This window comes from Lichenostomus cassidix, chromosome 2 (assembly GCF_008360975.1).
Source record: "Lichenostomus cassidix isolate B80296 chromosome 2, HeHo_3.0, whole genome shotgun sequence".
NCBI classification, from domain to species: Eukaryota; Metazoa; Chordata; class Aves; order Passeriformes; family Meliphagidae; genus Lichenostomus; species Lichenostomus cassidix.
This window is the reverse complement of record NC_139482.1, coordinates 58,055,669-58,079,092: the sequence shown is the minus strand read 5'-3', so window position 1 is coordinate 58,079,092 and position 23,424 is coordinate 58,055,669. Positions and strand designations below refer to the sequence as shown.

General features: G+C 38.0%; 1 protein-coding gene and 1 long non-coding RNA gene across 5 annotated transcripts in view; one reads left to right on the top strand and one right to left on the bottom strand.

Moving 5' to 3' along the window:
- CDKAL1 (CDKAL1 threonylcarbamoyladenosine tRNA methylthiotransferase) overlaps window positions 1-23,424 on the bottom strand; it is a 395,226-nt gene that overhangs the window by 362,010 nt on the left and 9,792 nt on the right. The gene's annotated exons all lie outside the window — the stretch shown is intronic.
- Window positions 3,397-10,692, top strand: LOC146441428 (uncharacterized). 2 transcript variants are annotated; one of them, XR_014849905.1, is made up of 3 exons: window positions 3,397-3,603; window positions 4,002-4,185; window positions 10,302-10,692. It is a non-coding gene; the product is annotated as an uncharacterized LOC146441428 (long non-coding RNA). The 2 variants fall into 2 exon arrangements; XR_014849906.1 differs by lacking the exon at window positions 10,302-10,692 and adding an exon at window positions 4,442-5,104.

The following is a 23,424-nucleotide window of genomic DNA, read 5'->3' as shown; positions in this document are numbered from 1 at the left end:
CAGCACCAGCTGGGAGAAACATCCCACAGCTGATGCCCAGCCCCAGCACTGGGCAGCGGCTGTGAGCTGCCTGCTCCCCTAAACAGTCCTGCCAGCAGCCCACACCCCCTTCCCATTTGCACCAGACACTGGAGCTGTGCTACCACAAGGAAGGGAGCTGTGCACCAATCACCTCCTGCTTCCCAACCACCAGCAGCAGAAGTCAGGTGGCCATGATTTGGAACAGCAGTGAAGGAAGGTATCTGACTGCAGGTTTGCATTATTTGATCATCTTTGTTGCTTCTCTTACCAAATATCTCAATACACTACTTAGGTTGGCATATAGTAATAATTGAGTAACTTAAACCAGTTTTGAAATGGATTGAAATTCAAAACAAGAGAATTTTTCAGTTTGATAATCATTACTTCTTTACATTTTTTCCATCTATAAAGGCTTTTTTAGTCTTATGAAACAAACTAATGAATTACATTTTTGTGATATCTTTCATACACTGATTTTTAAAGTCAGCACAAATAAAAGATGACTTGAAAGAGGGAAGAACACGGAAAAAAGGAGATCTCCGAAAGATTATTTCTCCATCAGTCTGTATTTGCTTCTATTAGTCCACCTCTCCACCATGCAAGCCAGGGAAGGACATGTGGTCTTTCCCCACACACAATTCATCTTTTAGACAGCTTACATTGTCAGAATATTCCAGGTATACAGCAGGCTGATAGACTCCACTCATTTGGCAAGTACTTTCAATGGAAACTAAATTACTAAGTTGTAAAAGCAAAACGCTCTTTAAGTTCTAATTAGTTTTATTAGTTGAAGCAGCAAATCTCAGAACAACTGCAGGAACTGAAAAAGAGCAAACAGAAATCTGAACTCAATGTTGAAACTACTTAAAGGTCTCCAGCACATTAAATAAAGCCTGGAAAGGTTAACTTTATTTCTTCAAGTGAGAAAAAGCAGACAGGAGCTTGAGTGCAGGTTTGGCTACAAAGCTTCCAATACTTGGCTTCAAAACGTGAAAAGAATACAACATAATTAAGACAGATGTGTTTACAAAGAAACAAGCATCTAACATATGCCATCACAGGTAAGACAGACTTTCAAAACCACTACACAAACTTTAAAAGTCCATAGCAAATCAGAATAAAGAATAAAATATCCTGCATCTGACCCTCAATGCTCTCCTTTGGCAATCTTCCTAACACAGCAGACCAGAGATAAGGACAGGTTTTAAATATTGTTCTCATGGTTATATGAAACAGAATCCATTGTTTCATAACACATGGGGTTTGTAGTAAGCCAAGATGAAATTATAGCAAAAGAAGGTATTAATAAATATATGCTGTAGATGAGCACAGGAACAATGTGCAAAATAACTTCACAGTTAGTTCAGCCTGCAATTGCGTTCTATCACTCGCTCTAATGGTAAAAGAATTATTAAAGTGTCATTAATTAAACCATCAATTTATTCATAATTATGTACATGCAGTTAAGCAGAATCCCAATAATTTAAAGCACTAAGATTTTTTTATATCCTAAGGAGAGTAAATTATTTGTAGCATACCAGATGTTTGCTGACAAGGAAGAAAATATGCTAAATCAGCATTTTTAGCAACATGTAGAAATACATCCACATAATTTATCTTGTTCAGATGATGACCGGGTACCTACTTAAATTCTCCAGGTCACATTTTCTGCCTCTGAAATAACCTTAAGTCTTTCTACAGGGATATACCAGCAGTGAACTATTTCTACACATTCTCTACAACAAAAGACAAGCTCTTCATATCTTCTTCTTGCAAGATTCAACAAAACCCAGCAACTTCGACCACCTACCAAGTGTCCCAATAATTTCAGTCAAAGTTCTGTGTAAAGCCTTACAATATGAAATTTATACAAAGTATAATATTTTACCAAGATGAGCATCAATGTAAGTATAACTAAGCCCTAGCAATAAAAGGTGAAAGTCTTCAAAACACGAACGTAAAAGGCTGTCAGAAAAAGAGGAAAATGGTCACAAACCAAAAACAGTATAAAAGAAACATCAATTGGTTTAATAAAGACGAAGTGCTGCATTCAGCCTTGAAAATTTATTTTTAAGTAGTTTATGCTCATTTTAAATTCTTTCTCATTCTTCAGTAGTATTTCACACATAATCAATAACTGAGCCGGAACTGAGAGAAAAAAACATGAAGCCACTCTTCCAAACAAGTATATAATTTTTAAAGTTTTGATCATAGTTTAATCAAAGGAAATGGTAGCAGAATCACATTTCTCCTTACTATTACTGAGACTTGGGCAGTTTCACTTAAAAAGTGATAAAGACAATACAATAAGTTAGTACAGAATTCAACTTTGTAAGAACTACCTGAAGATGAGTTAGAAAACACTTTCCACAAGGTAAAGGAGAATTATGTAAAATTCTTCTCTGTCTTCCCTCACCTTCCCATAAGTGCAAGAAAACCAGCCTCCCTCACCCACAAGAGGGATAAAGACACTTCGTAAAATCCCAGTAACCCAAGTGCAGACCCACAGATTGAAAATATAAACAGAAAGGAAAATTTTGGTAAAAAGGACGACCAGAAGAAAAAAACACCCACAACTCAGAAGATTTCATATAAAAAGGAAAAAAGAAGTCTTTTCTCCTCCTCAACATCTTCCTATTTATCTACAAGCTTCTGAAGCTTACAATATTTTGTATAATCACAGAGTGGCTGAGGTAGAAAAGGACCTATGGAGATACTCCAGTCCAACCCCCATCCTCATCCAGGAGCAACTGGAGCAGGTTGCTCAGGGCTGTGGTCAGTTGGGCTTCAAACGTCTTCATGGACAGAGACTCAACACCTCAAGAGACATGTTACAGGATTTGATCAAAATCACTATAAAAAGGAAGTATTTTCTGATGTTTAAATGGAATTTCTTGTATTTTAGTTTGTGCTCACTGCCTCTTGTCCCATCACTGGGCACCACGGATGCAAATCTTACCACAGACTGGCACCACTTACTTGAATGTGCAGCAGGGACATCAGTCAAGCCCTGCACAGAAAGGTCTGGGAGCATTCATCAGAGAAAGCAGCAGATATATTTTAAACACAGCTATTTAAACCTGCTGCCAGATCCCAAAGTTAGGAAAATAATACATTTACGCTGTTACTGGCGTAACAGTATTTATTATTGAATAAGCAATAGAAATCTTCACATATTATATAGTCAACAGAAAGTAAACGGACCTGCAGGTCAGCCCTGCTCAAACTTCTTGTATTTGACAATTTCCTTCTTTCTCATAAAGGTTTGAGACAGACTCCAGCTTACAGCCTGTTCCAAACCTCTGCACCTCAGATTCCAGGCATCAATCCCTCACAGAGGGTAATAGTTCATAGCAACTACTCCACCCCAAAGGAGCAATACGACATACCTGCTGGCCAACATCCACGCAGGCTAAGTCTCCCCAAATGTGGCACATCCCATTCCAGAAGCTAGCAAAGCAAAGGTATTGGCACCTTTTCAGTTTCCACACATCATCGCCAACTGAAAGAAATCATTGCCTTCTCAATGTAGCTACTAGAGAGGAGAGTTTGTGTGATGGAAAGGGAGACAGTCCTGGACAGGTAGTAAGCAGCTCATCATACTCTCCTTCCCTCAGAACACTATTCTATGCATGGTTTCCCAAAGAGTTCATCCCTACTAGCACTTACACATAGCTGAAGGCATCTTAGTAGTAAAAGCCTCACATTAACTGAAAAAATTCCAAATTGTGCATGTTTCCCCTAAACACCGTGGTAAATAGCCAGAAACTGACAGGTGAAAAAGTTCAACTTCATTTTTATGGCAAAACTGCTCCCCATTTTCCAGTACTTCAGTCACCATAAAACCAGACACATCAGTGACCCCAACACAGAAACTTAAACTGGAACTAGCTACTTACAGGGGCCTTAGTAACAGGTGCCTGACTTAGTCCAAACAGACCTGAGGTTCTTTGATCCATGCAGCATTCTCTACACTGCAGCATTCTCTGGACTGGCAGCCACCTGCACCCCATCCTGCTGTAATGAACACCCACTGTGTGACTAACAAGAGGCTTAGGAAACCCCCTCGCTAATTCCAGAGGCAGTCTCTTTCTGTTTCACATTTTTCCAAATGTCTAAGATACGCACATCAAATTCAGATACAGGAGAGACACCTTTGGCCAGGTGAGTAGTCACCTACCAGCTTATCCTTTGACGAATCACATGAGCATGCTTACTCTGCCACCTGGTTATTTCTTCCTCAAATATCAAACATTTATTAACATTGCTGGTCATTCTTAATTGCTGGGCAATCTTTATTTTTGCTGATTAAGCACTAATACAAACAGCTAATTAACATTTCCAAAACACAAAAAAGTGTCAGCATTTTGTACTAATATTTGGATTATCCCCACCACTCATCCATATTTTCTGTTTGTAGAAGTCCCAATAAATCAGAAGAAAGCTACAGAAGTTAGTCCAAAGGCAAACTCATGCTAATAAGCTACATCTGGAGTTTTAGATTAAATACATCACTGTTCTGCTTAACAGAGTTTTACTCTAAGATCCCTGACTTTCTAAGGCTGTTATCAACCCAAATCCAAATCGTACATATGCCTCCCTGAACTGGGCCTACCTTTTTTTGTGGTACCTCTGTTTACACAGCTTATCCCTTATCACACTGCCAACACTGGGAACTGCAGCAGATGGTCCCCTCAGACACAACTCTAACAGGTTTTCTGTACTCCCCCATTCCATTTATTTTTTTGTGCAAACAACTGATAAGGAAGGCTGCTGCAATGATTTACTGATATCCGAAGTTGAAAATTGACAAAATGCAAACTGCTTTTGTTCACCCCCACCACCCCCCGTGAACTGCTTACCCTCTCAACTACTAAGCAACGCAGACAAAGAGTATTAATAATTGCACAAACTATACAGTCTGCTGGATTAGCATTTCAAACATAAGCAGTATTGGTGAATTTAAAGATCATTACTACCTTTAAAAGTTATGCCAATTACAACAAGCAGCCTGCTAGTAGTAAAGGACAAAATATAAGACAGTTTCCTTTACTATTAAAATCCACTGGTTTGGAAATGCATTGAAATTATGTTCACAACCATTACCAACAGTCTACTGAAAACACGCTCTCAAGCAGAATTTAGAATAGAGATTGGACATTTCATTTGTAAATACATATTTACAACCCAAAACAACCTGAAGCTCAGTGACATAAAAATGAAAATGCTCTCAATACTGCTATTAGAAAGACAGAAAGATGCTTAAAACTAAGCTCCATGTAAATTCTATTAAGCAAGCCAGGCACTCACTACTGGAGAAAATGAATTTGCAAAACCACTGTAGCAAAATGTTGCAAAAAAAACCTAGAGGTGCGCAAGAGCATCTCAACTAACCATCTATGAAGAAGCATCTGCAAGTAGACAGTAATGAACCAGACAGACCCAGAGGGCTTTCTTTAAATGTAGGTCATGCCTGTCAGACCATAGCAAAAGACACAGTAACATTTGCTGAAGAGAACCCTGAGTTATTATTGCACTAGTCTGTAGGCAGACATTAATAGTTACATATTTGCAATGACCACTATCTGATGCTTAAGAGGAACAAGAAGAAAAAATCTACATAAATTCAACAGCTGTGTTGAATTTAAGAGCTATAAAGCATTCCTTATAACATTTCACACTTTACATGCTTCTCTCTTCATAAAGTGGGAACACAGAGGAAAAATTTCTATTGAAATGTGATGTTTGTTTCACACCAGGGATTGGGAGACCAGTGAAGAAGTAGACCAAAAGGTGGTTTAGAAAAAGTAACTTCTGCTGATTTATGCCATATTAAGATGAAGACTTACATTACCTAATTACTGAAATGACATAGTTAAAACCTTGACAATTATTACTCTTGATACCTGCAGTGTTCTCTTTCCTTCACTGATGTTTTCAGTACATGATTCTGGTACCTCGTATTTTGTTAGAACAGAATCCCATAATAATAACTTAATAATAACTTAAGATGTTTAATAACTTAAGATGTGGATACAGATATAAGAACGAGATAGCATAATGGAAGTACATGCACCAATAGCCTGATCCCTGGCTGGGTCTTGTTGGGTTTTTTTACTCACAGCAAAAAAATCATCATAAGAATTTAAGAAAAACTCCTGACAACCCAGAGAGTCAGCTGATTAGAAATGCAGTTACTTTCCACCTGAAGATGAAAAAATCACATTGCTAAAAAATTATTATTTCAAAGCATATTACAATGAAACCAACAATACTCAAAAACGTGTGGATCTGCAATCACACATATGCATCTCCTGCTGTAAAATCAAGCACACAGAGCAGTATTTATTTCTTTCTAGAGGCAAGTAAGACAAGAAAAAGTGAGGAATCTCTTTTTGCCCCACAGATAGCTTAAAAACAGATTCAGAGACAACTAGGAAACAAGAAAAACTGCTGTAAGTTTCACCACAGATGAATCTTTCTGGAAGCAAGGTATCAGGTGAACCCATAAACACTATAAATAGGACACAATAAAAGAATGGAACAAAAAATTTAACCAATAAATCGCCATACTCAAGAAATTCTATAATTAGACAGTAAAACTTGAATACAAGCTGGAAAGCTATCCAATGAAGGAACAATAAAGAAGTACAAAAAATCTGTTTGCCCATTCTTTGTTCAGCTAGCAGTCATCAATCATGAGTTCAAAAGAAGAAGAAAGAGATTCTTCACTGGTCAGCAGCAAAACTTCCCATTCAGAGTCCACTTATTACAGGTTATGTGTTTACATTTCTCCTGTCAATCTACTGACATGACATCTACCAGTAAAAACCAGCATCAGGATAACACCTCTTTCTGATTCAAACACAATCCACAGGCAGATGCAGTTACACTAACACAAACATTTTTATATTTGTTTATAATTCAAAATAAATTGGGGTGTTTTATGGGGATGGGATAGTCTACTCTGTTTGACTGATTTTCACAAGTTTATGTTCTTGGTAAGCTTCAGATTTTAATACACTGCTTCTCTGAACTACATAGAGCTGAACACTGCTCTATAGGTAACAGCTCTGGACCTACGTTCATTAATAGTCTCAACAGAAGTAAAATAGATAATGTCCGAATGGGCTTTTCAGTCTTACAATCTTTTCACGTGACCTCCATTAATCATCAGGGTTATGTATTAATTCTAAACAAACAAAAAGAAAAGAGTCACTGGAAAGATTTCCTGCTGTCATGTTAATGTAAAAGCAATTGATGCAGCAGTACATCAATTAGCTTTCTTGCCACTAATTGTTATCTCTGCACTCACAAGCAGTAACCTCAGTATTGCAACATTTTAAAGTTTTGTGCTCACTGAGACGTACTTAAGTGCTTGAACTCGACTGACAATCAAACAAAAATTAGTGTCAAAGTGTTTGTGTTGTCAGAGTTGCAGCTCTCTTGCAATTTAAAATAATTTTGCTGTAGTGTGATCAGGAATAGATGGAATGGCAATATTTAGACTAATTACCTTCATCTGGGAAGTTTAATGCACAAATTAAGGGAGGGGACATTGTGGTCAGGATCAAATCTCTCAAAGGCCACAATTCATTGGAAAATGTTTCTTCTGAGGTAGAAGTTTGCTGTCTGACCACAAAATCTGCAACAATTTAGACGTTCCTCAAACAAAATAATAATTTCTAAAACTAACTGCATGTATATACTCAATCAGAAAAGAAATTATATCAATTTTTCAAGATACGTGAAAAAACCCCACACTGCACACTGAACCATGCAGAATATGAACGCTGTCACTGAAATGTTTTAGTCCTTGACTAAATACTGTTCACAATTAGGAAGAAAACAAGTTAACATAATTAACTTATATACCATTATGACAAATGTTACCTGTACATACTGTAAATACAGCATAAAAATAGCATATGCATTTCCATTTAAACTTGCCTGAAGATAATTATGAATGCACTCTGGCTGAACTTCAAGTATTCAGATTTTAAATATTAATTTACTTTGACTATGTGCATGTCAAAATGAAAGATTGCTGTCTGGATCCAGACATGCAGTGTTAATACTGAACACGTGCATTCATTTCAGGTCAGCAGACATTCCAACTCTACTTCAGCAGGTGGTAGGAATAGCACTCTAATTAAAATCTATATTAAAAAGTTCACAATGGTCTATCTATTCTGAGCACCCATACAGAAACATCACTGCAACCAAAGTACTTAGACCACCTTCACTCAAAAAATTGAATTTCCCCTCACATAAACCACCCTTCTGAACAATTTCTACTATTTCAACCTACCAACAGATTTTTCAAGGGAGTCCACTAAAGATTTCAGGATCCATTTAAGATACTAAGAAAGGTACCAATATATTTCTTCAAAATAATCTCACTTTTAAAGCAATGAAAAAAAGCTAAACTAGGCTCATTCCCTATTAGATATTTGTCTCTGCTCACTTCACAAAATTTGCCTTTCATAAGTGCAAAAGTGATACATCTGAGAACAGTGTAAACAAAGTAAAGGCAATCTCAGCCCAGATTACCTGGTAAAACAATTACTTTGTCACAGTTTTAGGGTAAACATCTACCTGTTTGGGGTTATTTTTTTCTAACTTGATATTTTTACACTACACTTTCAGGGGTGGGGTTTTTTGGTTTGTAGTCAATATATAGTATACTGAGGCCTAGAAATAATCCTGACATTTAACAATGCATGAAGTGCTTCAGTTACAGTCTTTCTTACAAACAATAGAGAGCACTAATTTCACACAACATGCACAGTCCACTTACTAATTTCACTCCTTGCATCTCACTTCTGCTGCTGAATGAGGTGATGGTACAACCACCAGGCTGAATGCAAGCACTTGGAATTTTATGGCAACCACAACAGGAAATGAAGTGGATAGGGAGATATCCCAAACCCCTGAAATGGAACATTTAAACCAGAGTTTTCAACAGCGACTACAATTTGTTCCTCAAGTGTAACTAATAATTGCATTCAATTCCAGGAAAAGAGTGATATTGGTCTTCTAACTCAGAAGACAAAGAGATCCTTTTTCTTCTTCAGATTTGAAAGAGACTAGGATAAAGTGAAGAACTATTCTATTACTGATAGCAAAAACAGAATCTATCTCTTTTTATTAACTACCATTCCCATGGAGGCACTAAACCTTCCACAGGGAGCATCAAGACGATAACAATTCCAAAAGTATTCTGTCTTTCAGAACAGAGTACAGTTACTCAACACTCTCACTGAGGCCCCATGAAGTGAGACCTAAAGTGTGGCCTAATCCTTTCTCTCTTGAAAACCACCCACACCAGATACCCTTCTAGCTCCTTCATCTCTGTACTGGGCAATAAGATCACACTGATTATCACATTATGACGGAAATTATAGCCAATGACAAATTTAAAGAATGTTGTACCCCACACAATTTGCTGCGTTTAACAAGACTCCCGAGTGCAAGTGATTAAAGTTTGATTTGCATGCAGTGGCCAAACGAGATTGTACAGCACCTTGACAACAGGTGCCACTTCAGATCTATAAATTCAAATATTATAAACAACAGTGACACGAGTTTAAGCTTTTTCTACAACAGCTGTTCACCATTAGATGCCCGTGAAGTTTTCAGCACTCAGAGAAATGAGTCTTTGTAAGTGTAAGTAGAAATAAAGGAGCCTTTTCCTTCCTTGGGTACAGTATCTTGTTTTTCTTATGTGTGGGACTACCCATTATACTCCCTTTTAACCCTACCAGCCCAGAAACTTAGAATGATAGTCTGTCTAGTGTAAAGCTAAAAACATATAAAAAAACATATATTCGACCTGCTACTTCCTCCTAGTAAACAGAATCTTATCATACTCTTATATTTAAAATAATTTTGGTTCCTAGTGAGAAACATCCATCGCCAAACAGAAAGAAAAACTACATATAATAGTTAAATACTAATGTTGCACTGAACTGTTGCTATAAAACAGCACATTTCAGTTTGACTCTTCATTTACAAAACAAAAACATCATGTCCATATAACCCCTACCATACAGGGAATAAGAATATTTAAAATACATCAAATTAGAGGAAAACTTTAATAGTCTTATTCTTTCCACAGACACAAAAAGAAAGCATATGTGAATTTGACATCATGGACAGAATTCAGTGAAACAGAGTGCTGGTTTACCAGACAAACACGTTCACAGCTCCATCACAGAATGTTAGACTGGTGTCGTTCCACCAAGTGGTTCCTCCACCTTCTGTTTCATCTCTTTTAGCCTACAGGATACTGCTCAGTATATAAATACAGTGTAGATATACAGAACTGGACTGAATCAGTTTCTTTTCAGACAGGGAGAGCATTTTAAGAGCAGGTCGCAAGACAGTCCAATAAGCACATACTATCTATTGTCAGACACATGGACAGATCTGCAGCTATCTACAGGATGTGTCAAGGAACTGTGTACCTCCTTCTCTGCTTTAATGGTGATGTATGGATCCACAAATAAAATTATCACATGAGGTACATCAGAAAAGTATAGCAGTTACACTTGCCTAAGCAGAACTGGGACAAGGATCATTTTTATCAACTTATTCATGGTTAACTAAGTACACTATAGAAGCTCTGAATTTAAAACAAAACCTTGAGCCCACCCAAAAAATAAAGTATCAACTAACAAGAAATAAAAAAACTTGAAAATTGAACTGAACTTAAAATTGTATTGTCAGCCCTGACTACATTACTTTCATGGTAACTTATTAATGCGCTTCACATGCTTACCTATACACACAGAAGCTGTAGAACTGTAAGGCTGACTAAACACTGAAAGGATTTATGCAATTAGAAAGAAGATAAGGTTAAAACAAAATACTTGGTCTTACTGCATTAATAACTAGGTATTCATACAATTTCAAACTATGCATCTCTCTTAGGTGTCTTGCCTAAGTCAGGAACAGAACTCCCCATATAATCAAAGGAAAAAAGCCAACACTGTTGAATTCCTTACCTCCAGGGGGTGCTTCAGGAAAGCAAGCACATTTTCACTTAGCTAACCAGACTTAACTTAGAAACCTAAACTATGGAATGTATGGTGAAAAACATTTTTGAATGCCCATTTTGATAGATATTTCAGCATTCCCAAGGCTGTCCTTTGTTTATCATCTCTTTGATGTAGCAGCTGAATATACCTTTAAACAAGGACAGAAAGCCCCATTTTAACAGTTTTCTTGCTTGGGGGCTTTTTGCCAAAGAAGTATTTTCACTGTTTATTCCAGCCTCACATTTTCAAAGACACTACTCTATTTTCAAGGTGTAACTATGAAAACATTTGTGAAACAATGCTATAGCAATTGATGCTAAAAAACAGTACACTCTGCAGAGGTTAAAAAATACATGTTTTAGCACACAGTAAGCTATATGAGCAGTTCCATTTAAAACGCACCTTAAATCCATCTCATCCATCAGGCTTTAAATCCTTCATTTTAGGAAACTGTTTATTGAGGATAGATGTATTTGCAACATAGATGGCACATGTATTTTCAACAACAAAATGTATCTAAAGTAACTGGGTACAACTCAGCACCAAATGCCAGTTTGTTTTGCAAGTCGCACACTCCTTGATGTTAACAAGATATTAACTAGTTCCATACTTCCCACTCACCAAAGTGTATTCCTGATTTAGTTCCTGGTACCTGAAATACATGTTCGCGAGAATGGAATTGCTTTGACAAAAAGTTAGGCTGTATTAAGGAAAATGAAAAAAATACTGCTAGGAATGCTCAAAACAAGGTTTTACAGGGGTGAGCTGCTAATTAGCAGGCATTTCTGTCTCTCAGGTTTCACAAAAACAACAAATCCAACCCAAGTCCACAGTCATTTTTTTTTCCTTTGTATATATACCAAAACTTAGAAAAATGTTTACAGTTTACATTTATTTTCCTTTTATCTGTGTCCACCAACATTAAGTTTGAAAAATGCAGACCCCTTCAATTACCTTCTTGAATCACAATTTGGGCATAGATATCTAGAAAAAAAATAGTCCTCTGATAGGTTGTTCTTGCAAAGGAGTAAGAAGCTATAAATCAGTTCATACAAAAACATTACTTCCCTTATAAACCCACTTTCCTGCAGAACCAAATTAATTGAGATACAGGAGGAAAGATCTCAACTTGAATCAACTACATGTTATTAATTCATCCTAGAAGCTGCCTTACTGCTTCAAACCAAAGGCTGTGAAAACTTGCAAAATAAGAAAGAGAATTATGTTACCCTGAACATGTTAAACTGAAACTGAACTACTTTAGAAGATCTGCATCATGATCAGGGATCAGCACCTATGGGTATATTTAATGGAGTTATGCATATTTTTCCAAACTGAGGAAACTTTCACCTAAGACAACAGATTTTCTTTAGTGTACCACTGTTTCCAAACACAAACATCTTACTTTTGCCATCCAACCACATATTGCAAACCAATCCAGATCACCATGGCTTCATCTTCTTGAGTTATATACAGCTAGAAACTACTTTTCATTTTCTTCTAGTATACAGTATTCCTAAGACCACTTCTTCAATCCAAATGAGCTTCACCAAAAAACTGTGGAAAAAATTGCTTCAATGAAGTTTTTGCAGCTAAAGAAAAGCAAATTTTTTTTTCTGCTCAATATTTCTTTAGAATCTTCTTGTAAGAGAAGTTCTTCTGCTAATATTTTTCTTTTTTTTTTTTTTTTTAACCTGTTATGCCAAATATCACATTTTCTCTTTAGTATGTGCTAGGTAGCACACCTGGAACTTCAAGTACAAAGTTATCAACTGATTTCAATTAGTGCCAGGAGGTGAGTCAAACTAGAAATGTTGTATACACACAACGCAAATAATCACTGATACACCAGTACAGGTGTGATCCAAGACAGCAACCAGCAAGATCTCACGAAGTACATGAAGAATATACTCTAACAATTAAATAAATCCATGTAATCATTACTGTAAGAAACAACTACAGCATTCACCAACTTTATCTGTTCCCCCTTCCCAAAAAAAACAAGTAAAACACACTTAACAATGGAAAAAAAATTTCACACATGCACACAGAAAACATGCAGTCAGGTAACATAAATGCCGTTTTTGCACTTCACAGACCCTTTGGAGTTTGGTTGGGGTTTTTTTTTAATGAAACATAACTGCAGCTGAAGCAAACTCTCTTCTTTTGCTGGAAAAATCCACATCTTTAGGAGATGCAAACTTTCTTGGGGTATGTACCTGAGACCCATAAAAATCTGCCTTGCCAAAATTGCTAAAAAGTTTTTAAGCATGACAGTAAAGGAAACAGACTGCTTAGCACATTGCACCTCCCGCACAGTGAAAACCTCTTACTAATGCTGATCATTATGAAAAAACCTCACGCCATCCTGATTGGACACACAAAACCCTGGCTGCATCACGTTGCAAGCGTCTTAGTACCACACCCAGAAAGCTTTATTTGGAGATGATCTTTTCCATGAATGAACAACTACTTGCTTACAATTATACAGTACACTCTGAAACCAAAAGTCTAATTTTAAGATAGAAAAAAAGTTAAAACAATTTTAAACTTTGCCAGCTATGATTCTGAAAATAAAGATTTCGTATAACTAGCATGAACATATGTGGGTGATGATCAGTTAATAAAAATCATACAAATCCTTCTAATCTCAAAAGACTTTTATACAAATCACTGCTCCATTTCCTTTCCAACCATATTCGAACTGACAGTGAATCTCATTCTTTCAGAATAATCTTCTAGGATATTTACACAAGACTAATATATGTAATGCTCCTGCATTATTAATAATTTCTGTGGGAAACGAATGAAAATTTTACCTCACTCGCTAGGGCTTCCTCTGAACTTCTGAGTCCCTTCAAACAATGCAAAGCAAGGCCCTGAGCCAAGAGATCGTTTGTAGTGGGATCAATTAAGTGCCTAAATTGAAAATAAAATTCAACAAAATGCCATTTTTAACCGAAATGTTACTTTAAACGATTCTCAAGGAGAGGTTTCAGCACAAATCTCGGTGCAAGCACGGTCACACAGCGCCATCTAGCAGTGACTCACAGTACGGCAGTGACACCGAGCCTGACACTGAGCTTTGTAAAGTCCTCCCTCATTTAAATAAATTCAAAGAAACCAGGGAAGTGACCTGTACAATTGCCGTAAGCAAACCTAAAGCTGAAGCTGTACAGACCAAATCTACGCCAACTGCTGCAATTCTCACTGACCAAACTCTGACCATTTACATGGGAGAAGGTGTTTAAAACATCTTTGATAGCTTATTACTTCTGAAAAAAAGCTTTCTAAAAATTATCTGGAAAAGCTAAGTAAGCATTAGTAGAACTCTTATTGTAATGCATTCCTGCGTAGTTCCTATTGCGAGTCTGATATCAAACTCTGATCTAATTTCTCCAAAGTGTTACCTACACTTATTTGAAGTGGCCAAGTTTTCTCTGCTTGTCATGACTAAAACTGTTGAAACATCTCAAGTTACATACACCAATAAATTCAGGGTTTCTAACATACTGGGTGGGAGGAGGATCATTTAAAGCCCCAACAAATGGCATCAAGATGGATTCTTTACCAGATCAAGCAGCACAAAATACTTGCAGAAATCTATCACGGCACAAAACACTAAAACAAAGCATTCCAAGTCTAAAGTTTCACGAGCACATACTTTAGCTCAGCACAAGGAAGCCTTAGTGCTAAATGAAAGACAAGCCATCTCTTGTAAGCCACCCCTTGCCCACTCAGTCCAGGTAATACTCTGCCTTCTTTCTTTCTCAATGTCTCAATGCATATGCATAGACACAATGTTTTGCAGTGAATCAAACCAAGGAACTATATGACTTTCAACTAAAATGTCCAAAAAATAAACCAAAAGGTGCCAGAGTATTTGTTGAACTCCAGTGGGGAAAAAATAAAAGCAAATAACAGAAGTGTGATGACAATCCTTGGCTTAGCAATACAGAATTAGTAATACTAGGAACAGTTATTATGAACAACAGTGGTGGCCCTGAATGAGCTGTGAAAGCAAATCCTTAAAAAAAACCCAAAACACTGTGAGTCTCCATAAATTAGCAGCATTCCCTTCAGACACATTAAAATATGGAAACAGAAAGCAAGCTATTCTCACCAGGACAGTGGACAAGCTAGTACCAAGACTTCAACTTCTCCATCTTCACCAGTTTTATTCCAAAAACTATTTCCTGTGTTTTTCCATGTAAGTGTATTTCAGTATTTCCCATCTTATATAAAAAAAACATTAAGTCAGTTATGACAGTGCTATTCTCTAACAGACTCTGATCGAGATTTCAGCTGTCCTGGGACCTAAATTTGAAGATTTCATAAACAGTAATTTGAATAGGGCAACAAAGAACCTACCTCGTACACATTAATCAAAATTGTACATGATTTTGATTGTACTAGATAAACATACTAATGCACTTGAAGATTGATGCAAATAAACTGGATACTGTCCAGAGGAACGGAACAAGAAAGGTCAGAGCTCTAGAGAACACGACCTATGAGAGAAGCTTTTAGGAATTAGGTCTATTTAGCCTAAACACAAGATGCCTATAGGGAGGAGGCTCAACAGCATTCAAATATGTGAAAGGTTGCTATGCAGGAGAAAAGAATCAGATGTTCTCCCTACCCACTAAAGAAAATACAGGCAGCTATAGGCTAAAGGTACAGGTCACACGCTCGGAAACACTTTTCAACCAGAAAGGTAGTTAATCATCCAAAAGGGGTTATGAATTCTCCATGACTGACGGTTTACAACATCCAGCTAAAACAAAATCTGGTCAATCGCCCAGCCCTAAGAAGAGAGCTCACCATGGAAGTGCCTTTTTGCCTATGATCTTTGACAGAACACAGCAGTCTAAGAGGACGCTCTGCCACTCATGAACACAAACTTACAACCTACTCCTTGCAGGTGGTCAGGGAAAACAGTTCCACTTAAAATTCCTCTCCCAGTCCTTCTCTGCATCAGTTTACACCTCAGAACTAAACTCCTGTTCTTGCACCTGGCAGCTGGACTGCCTGCAGCAGGTGAGCAGCATCACACTGAGGTGCTGATAAACTATGAGAATCTCTCCCCTGCCCACTGAAGAGCTGAGGCAAAGTTCACAGCCACCTCTACTTAAATGTAATTCTGCCTCAGTAAAGAGAGGAACCACTAACAGCACTGAAAAGCTACACCTGTAAAGGAACTGGCAGTCACCTACAGAAGACACTTTTTTCTAGTTCTGCTGTGTTTTTATTTCAAAAATCACAGACTCAAACATAACTCTGAACACATACATTTTCCAACAAGCCATTTTTAACAAAAGACACAAGTGTCATGGCAAAAGAGTTTGTGGAGAAAATTTTCTTCCTCTCGTAAGTCTCCTGGAGTTTGGGGGTTTTATGAAAAACAAGACAAAAAACCCTTTCAGAATCAGATTTTTCTCCTGTAACAGAAAACTCTGGTAGTGCTTTTCTTATTCTACTCTAATGTTACAAAGAGTACCTGGAACCCTAAGCAATGTATTGAGGTGACTGTCTTACAGCTGAACTTGTTAGTTGTTTCTTTTTTTAGTTAGCCTTACAAAGCATATTCACTTGATATTCTCCTTCCATCACTACCAACTATAACACTGAAACTTCTGGTTAAATAAATACTGGATTTAAATTTTTTAGTTTTACATATTTACCATCGTCTTTACATTCACAAAGGAAAATTAACATTTCCAAAGGTAAGTGAATATTTCAAAGCATGATAAAGATAAGCAGAAAAGTGGCAACCCATGAACAAACAACAGAATCTCAAAACTCAACTATCACTTTGGGATTCAATTACAAACAAGCACACTTTTACCCTTAAAACCCAGCCAACAAAAGCTGAGGGTCCAAAATGCCTAATAAAATCAGCATCCAAGTGTTCTGTCTTCTATTAAATTGCAAGCCAAAAAAATCACTTCTCTATACACCAGTGTCTTGTACCAATCAACAGCAATTCAGTTTTGGCACAATTAACTCAAAGTCTATTTATAGTTATCCAAGACAAAGTTTCTGCTTAGCTTCTTTCTGTAAGCAAATTCCAAAGCCAGGGATTTGAGATGAGACAAATGCTAATGTCTTCTGCTTAAATAGCCTGTTCCTCCGCCCTAGCACTTAATCTGCTAACTCCAACTGGTAGCACACAAAAGCTACAGGATTCACGGCAGTGAATACAAGTTTGATGGATGTGCATTTCTGCAGGCCGATCATGCCCTGGCTAAGCATGAGTGTTGGGAAGACTGCACCAGCTCAGTCAGCTTAAGGCCCTCATGGGTGCTAGGCTGTTTGGCCACAACAGCTATCCCACTTTCCCCAAGTGGCTGAAAAGAGCACTGGCTAGGACAAGGCTGAAGTTTCCTATGAACTGCAGAAATAAAGGTTATGACAATACAAAACATTCTAACACGCACTTTTATGATGCACTAGTGATTTCTCTGCACCTCTTGAGATGCAGAGCAGCCTTTACCTCTTCTCTCAGGGTGAAAGGGCTCGCTATCTATCTAGTATTGCTGAAACCAATTAATTACTTGGTTTCTGTGAAATACTATGAACCTGTGCATAGCTAACCTGCTTTCAAGTTAGGCTTTGGAGTACAGCAATGCCAGAAAAGAGCAGGACTGAATGGTTATTCCATCAACACCACGAGGAGGATACAGGTCACACGGCAGTCTTCTCCAGCTTTGCTTCAGACTGTGTCACAATGTCACTGCACTATCACAGAGCTCCTTCCCCGCAAACTTAGGGGCCTCCCGGGGCGCAGCTCTACAGCCCCAAGAGGTACAAGGGACACACTGTCCTTTGCCAACTTCTCTTCACTATTTCAAACATCATTCACAATAAAAGATTTTACAAAACTAAATTTAAAATAATATTTAGATGGAAAAAGCAAAAAAAATTACACAACTCAGAAGTTCCCGAAGATAAGCTCAAGAAAACAATACACACAACATGAATGAACTAAAAAAAAAAAGTAAGCACTTCCACAAACCTTAAGCACACAAAATGCAAAAGCTAAGTACACAGCTAGGCCTTACCCACAGTCATCTTGGGATGTTAATTCACGGCATGTGGCATTTTCCCTCAAAAAACACATTAAATCAGATTCTGTGTATTGTTTAGAATTTGCTTGAACAAATGAAAAACGCAGTTTTGGAAACTTAGGATAGCACTGCACTAGTGGCAACACTTACCAAATGCTAGCCTTAAGAAGCTGTTAGGCACCCCAACAATTAATTACTGATGTCCAACCTGAACACCATCTGCCGTTACACTCAGTTTTATTTGTGCTGTAGTTAAGCATTTCAACAAGTAGTATTTGTTCAGCAGTCCTTGCAGTTTTTAGTGTCTTGGTGAAATACACACAGTAAGACAGCGTACCTAAGATTATTAAAATAAAAGTATTTTTTAATCATTCCTCAATGAAAATAATATGCTGATGGTTATAAGCAAACTCCTGAAATAACGTTTCAAAGTGAACTCCTTACATAAAAGTAAACCAGCCTACCCAGACCAACAAACATAAAGTGCTTCCAAATGGAACAGTCCTTCAAAAAGGTGCATTTAGGCAATTACACTTCATGAACTTCAACTCCGTAATACAGACTCTCTGGATGGGAAATTGAGTCCAACACACAACATAACTGAAGCTAAAACATGGCAACTCTTGAGACAAAACAGAAGTACAAAACACAGACCTTATTAATCACAACAGCAAAGTTGCCAATAAATAGGCATAAGGTCAGACTGACAGCAAATAACTTAAATTGAAGCTGGTTTAGGTAAATGCATATGACTGTATTTCAAATGTGAGTTATGCTCCACGGCGTTCAATTCCATCGCTGGGATCCCAGCAGGGACGGGAAGGCTCGGCGCCTCCCGGCTGAGCGACACGGCACTCCTTAGGCACTGCTGCCCCCTCTCGGCCGCTCTCGGCACGGCACCACCACCCAAGGGCTCCTGCCCACCCCTCACAGCGCAGAGCCTCACCTTTCAAACCTTCTCCAGCTCAAAAAAGCCTAAACTATTTCACACATTACCATATGCCGATTGTGTGTATGAGTGTGTGTGAGACCACTGTATAAACATCCTTTTAGAAACAAATTAGAACAGGAACGTCCAAACTCGCTCATATGGCCAAGCGGGCCTGGGGAGACACAGCGCTGTGTTGTTTAAAAAAAAAAAAGGGCATAAATTAAAAGCACAGACAAGCTAAGACAGCAGCAGACACACTCCAAGGATGGGATGGGAATCGAGGAGAGATAAAAAATGCTACATGTTTCATTAGTTGCTCACTTAGCGACAGGACCTGTTTCAACACCTGAGAGCGACAGAATCACTCATCAGACTTACATGAACACAACCAAACCCTCTCTCTCTCTCTCTCTCTCTCTCATGGCACTCTTTTCTCTTAGTATGCCCTCAGGCTTAACAGAGGGACAACAATACAGATTAATGTTCTGTATTTGGAGACACAGAACAGTTCAAGTTATGCTATGTTCAAAATTCTTACAAGCAACAAGCCAGAAAGCAACTCACGCAACCTTGTCTTGCCTCCCCAGAGTAACTGACAGCGACACCCACAAGCAGGCATCCACAATGCTGACAAAAAAGCATTCCCAAAATATATTTAAAGCATCTTAATGCAAAACTGTGACCATGGCAAGTTCAGAGAACTCTGTCCTCATAAGCAATTTCTCAAGCCTAAGGAACTGGCAGCTAAGCTTATTCCTTCCTAGCAAACTGAAGCAAGAGCTGGCAGCAAACATTATAACCCTCCGCTATTCCCCAGCCATCCAGGGTAACAAGCAAGTCTTTTTCAAGTGCTCCTACAAATGTTCTTGATCAAAATATAATCCTGTTGCTATCTCTGAGAGTACATGGTCAAAGAAACCTCTTCAGGTTATAAAAAAATAGTCTGTTCTCCCATTAGCTTTTATAAATCTATTATAAATTTTCCTTAAGCATGAAGTACCATGAGACATGTGAAACTAATGTCTCCGTAGAGCACCCTACAAAGCTCTGCATCATCTATGTGTCTATGCTGAACTCACTTAATCACTGCAATTTATGCTTCATTTGCTGATTGCTCAACCATCTACTACTGGGGCATATTCCACACAGGAGGATGGATGTTACCAGGAGTTGAAATTTACCTTTCATGGTTCAATCCTTTTCAAATTCATTCTTCTGGATTACATTAAGTTCAGCATTGCCAGAACTAAATTCCACTGCACAACCACCAGAGCATGCACCCAATGCTCTGTCACTAGAATTAACCCTAAAATATCATGCAAACTTAAATTTACCGATGTGAGCTCCCTACAAGTGTCCCTGAAGATAGTGTGCACATAGGATTTATTTAGGTTCTTTGGCGTGCTCCCAGCTTGGGAGCAACTCTCACAGTTACCAGGCCTGTGACTGTGAAATAAACACAATAAAAGAAAAAAAAATAGCTACTCATAGATGGATAGGTGATTTTAAAGGATAAAGAAAGACAGTACACACTTGTCATGTCAAGCAGTAATGGCAGTGATGCCATTACAAGGAGAAAACAGACTCTAGTTCTTATCTTATCCCCCCATAATCAGGGGACACATTTCCCAGTTTGAGAACTAGGAGTTCTATCCTGTAACAGAGATAATAGCCTCAAAGCTGGACTCCCCACTTAACAGAAAGTTGCCCAACAGGAATAAGAAGTTGATGCTGAGGAAGCTGAGGTAGGAAAAACTCACCGCAAAGAGGTTGTATATCAAGCGCTGTGCTGCAAGTCAGAAGTGATAAGTAACAGAAGTCAAGCCACGCACGGGTTAGGAAGTTTTACAGGGAACACTGGAGCAGTAATACACAGCTGCCAAAACCACAAATATACGTTAGTTCACAGAGACTCAGGGAACATGCAGTGCTGTAGCCGAGTCACAACATGATGCTGTATGAATTCTACACTGCAAGAAACCATCCCAATAATATTCAGACTCGTCGTTCCACTCACTGGCTTGTAGGACACTTCTGGTTGCACTGGGAATATCTATTTCTCTTAAAGAACTGTGAAATCTTGATCGTGTACAGTTGTACAACTTCATGTGCTTCATCCCATAAGCCTCACCTGTTTTCTTCCCCACTATGTCCCGTTTCACTCTCTCCCCTCATCCTCCTAACCATCTCACCATAAAAGTTTCAGATTGTAGAAAGAAGAAAACCTCCACACCCACATCCCAAGTATTCCCATACTAACTGCTTGTCAGAGCATGCCCTTCAAGCCTGAATCAGCCCACCAAACAAACTTGTGACAGGCAAAAACTCAAGACCTTCTAAAAGCAGGAATCCACATTTCTGGAACTATAAGGCAATTATCTCAGGACAACAGGTACAGAAGTAAGTTACTTTACTGCCTCTCTCAGTATCAACATCCAAAAGCTTTTACATCCAGATTATGAGTCAGCTTGAATCTGAAACAGAAATCTTTTGCAGAACAGGTATGCTGGTAAGGCTATCAAGCAATGCAAAAACCATATAGGGCTGTGACTCTGTAAGTTATAGACAATGGGGGAATTCTTCAGCAAGGGTACAAAACACTGGAATTTACATCTCTGTTCACTTTTTCTCCATTGCTCAGCTGCTTCAGACAGTTTCCTAACTGTAGTGTTGTCAGAGAAAACAGAAACACCTCTCATCACCAAAAAAGTAGCGTGCAGTATTTTGTATATTTAAAAACTCACCATGCATACCCTGCCCGCCAAAAAAAGATTGTAAATTAACTTTTTTCTAAATTGGAACTGCACTCACAACCATTTGAAAAGTACAAACCCAAACGCAAGGCCTAACCTTGAATTCTCTGACTGATAAGACACGTAATGAGCAGCTAATGATTTGTCCTTCAGCTTAATGAAGAATACTAAAAATACATCACAATGAGGATGGCTCACCCCAAAAATTACACAGTAGTCACTACCATTTTACATGATACTTACAGAGGAACATATAAGCATTATCAGCAGGGTGGAGAGCAAAAAACTGAAAGACCAACTGCTCATTCTGAGGAACTAAAAGCATACACTGGACACCAGAAGAGATCTTAGTCAAAATACTTCACAACCACCATGCAGGCTGCAGAGAGCTTATTTTAATAATACAGTAACCTATTTAAGAGATCTGTATATTAAAACAATAAAATAAATAAAAATCTAGTATTAAAATTCTATTGTATAGTAGGAAAAGTACTTTTAAAACAACATTTGAAACAAAGGACCAGATTCTGAAGTGATTCCCAACCCATTAATCAATACCTGTACAGTCTTACTAGTTTTCTTTATTTTGCACTTGGATGAATAAAACTCATGCTGCAGCATGCTTTGCTGTGTCTGTACAGAGATGGCCAAAGTCTAAGCAAGCATGGCTTAGGCAACACAATGGACATGAAACAATGCCTTTGAATGCCGAAGTCCATATTAGATTGTAGCACCTCATCTGCTTTTCAACAGCAGACTGTTTCCTTTTATACTTGTCTTCTTTTCAACATGAGGTCTTAAGGAGATCAAGAGCATTTTTTCTTCCTTGTCTTCTTCCTTCTTTCTTCTACTCAAATGTGCTGTTTAAGCAGATGAAGAGTCTTAATGATACCTCAGTTATATCCAGTGGTAAACAAAACTGACAAGTGTTTAGAAAATTAACAAGCAGAAGAGGCAAAAAACCCAGATAATTTCTTTAATGGGATTTTCAAAATATTATTTGATATTCGCTTTAGAGGAATACATAAATTCTCTGCACAGGGAGTTATAGAGCTATAAGACACATCACTTGGACTATAAACACTAAGATTCAACAGAAATTTCCAAGTGTCACTGATACAAGTCCTGCCAACTAATACCATAAACACAATATTGGAGTGAGCAACTTTCCATCCTTGCAGAAAAAAATTCCTGAGACAGTGAATAGGATGCCTGAACTAATTTTAGATTAGTCCAAAATTGCACAAGTAAAGCTAAAGGTCTGTAATATAACCCATAACCCTAAGTGCTACTTCAAAGCTCCACCCACTGAATTAGCAACAAAACGAATCCACACCTTCTTGTTTCTAGAATCGCATTATAGAGGAAGAGTAAATTCTGGGCTAGCATTTATTTCTAAAATCCACAAAAGTGTAATGCAGATAAGCTGTTACTGGTTTAGCTTCACTGAATGGTTAATAACAGCATTTGCTTCACCTCCATAGAAGAAAAAGTTAGCGTTCATTCTTCTGGTATTTCTAAGTAATTAGCAATGCCTTTCCTGCCCCCAGCATGTTCTACAATGGCTGAGGAGGGAATGCTTTGGACCTTAACAGCTCCAAGCCAGA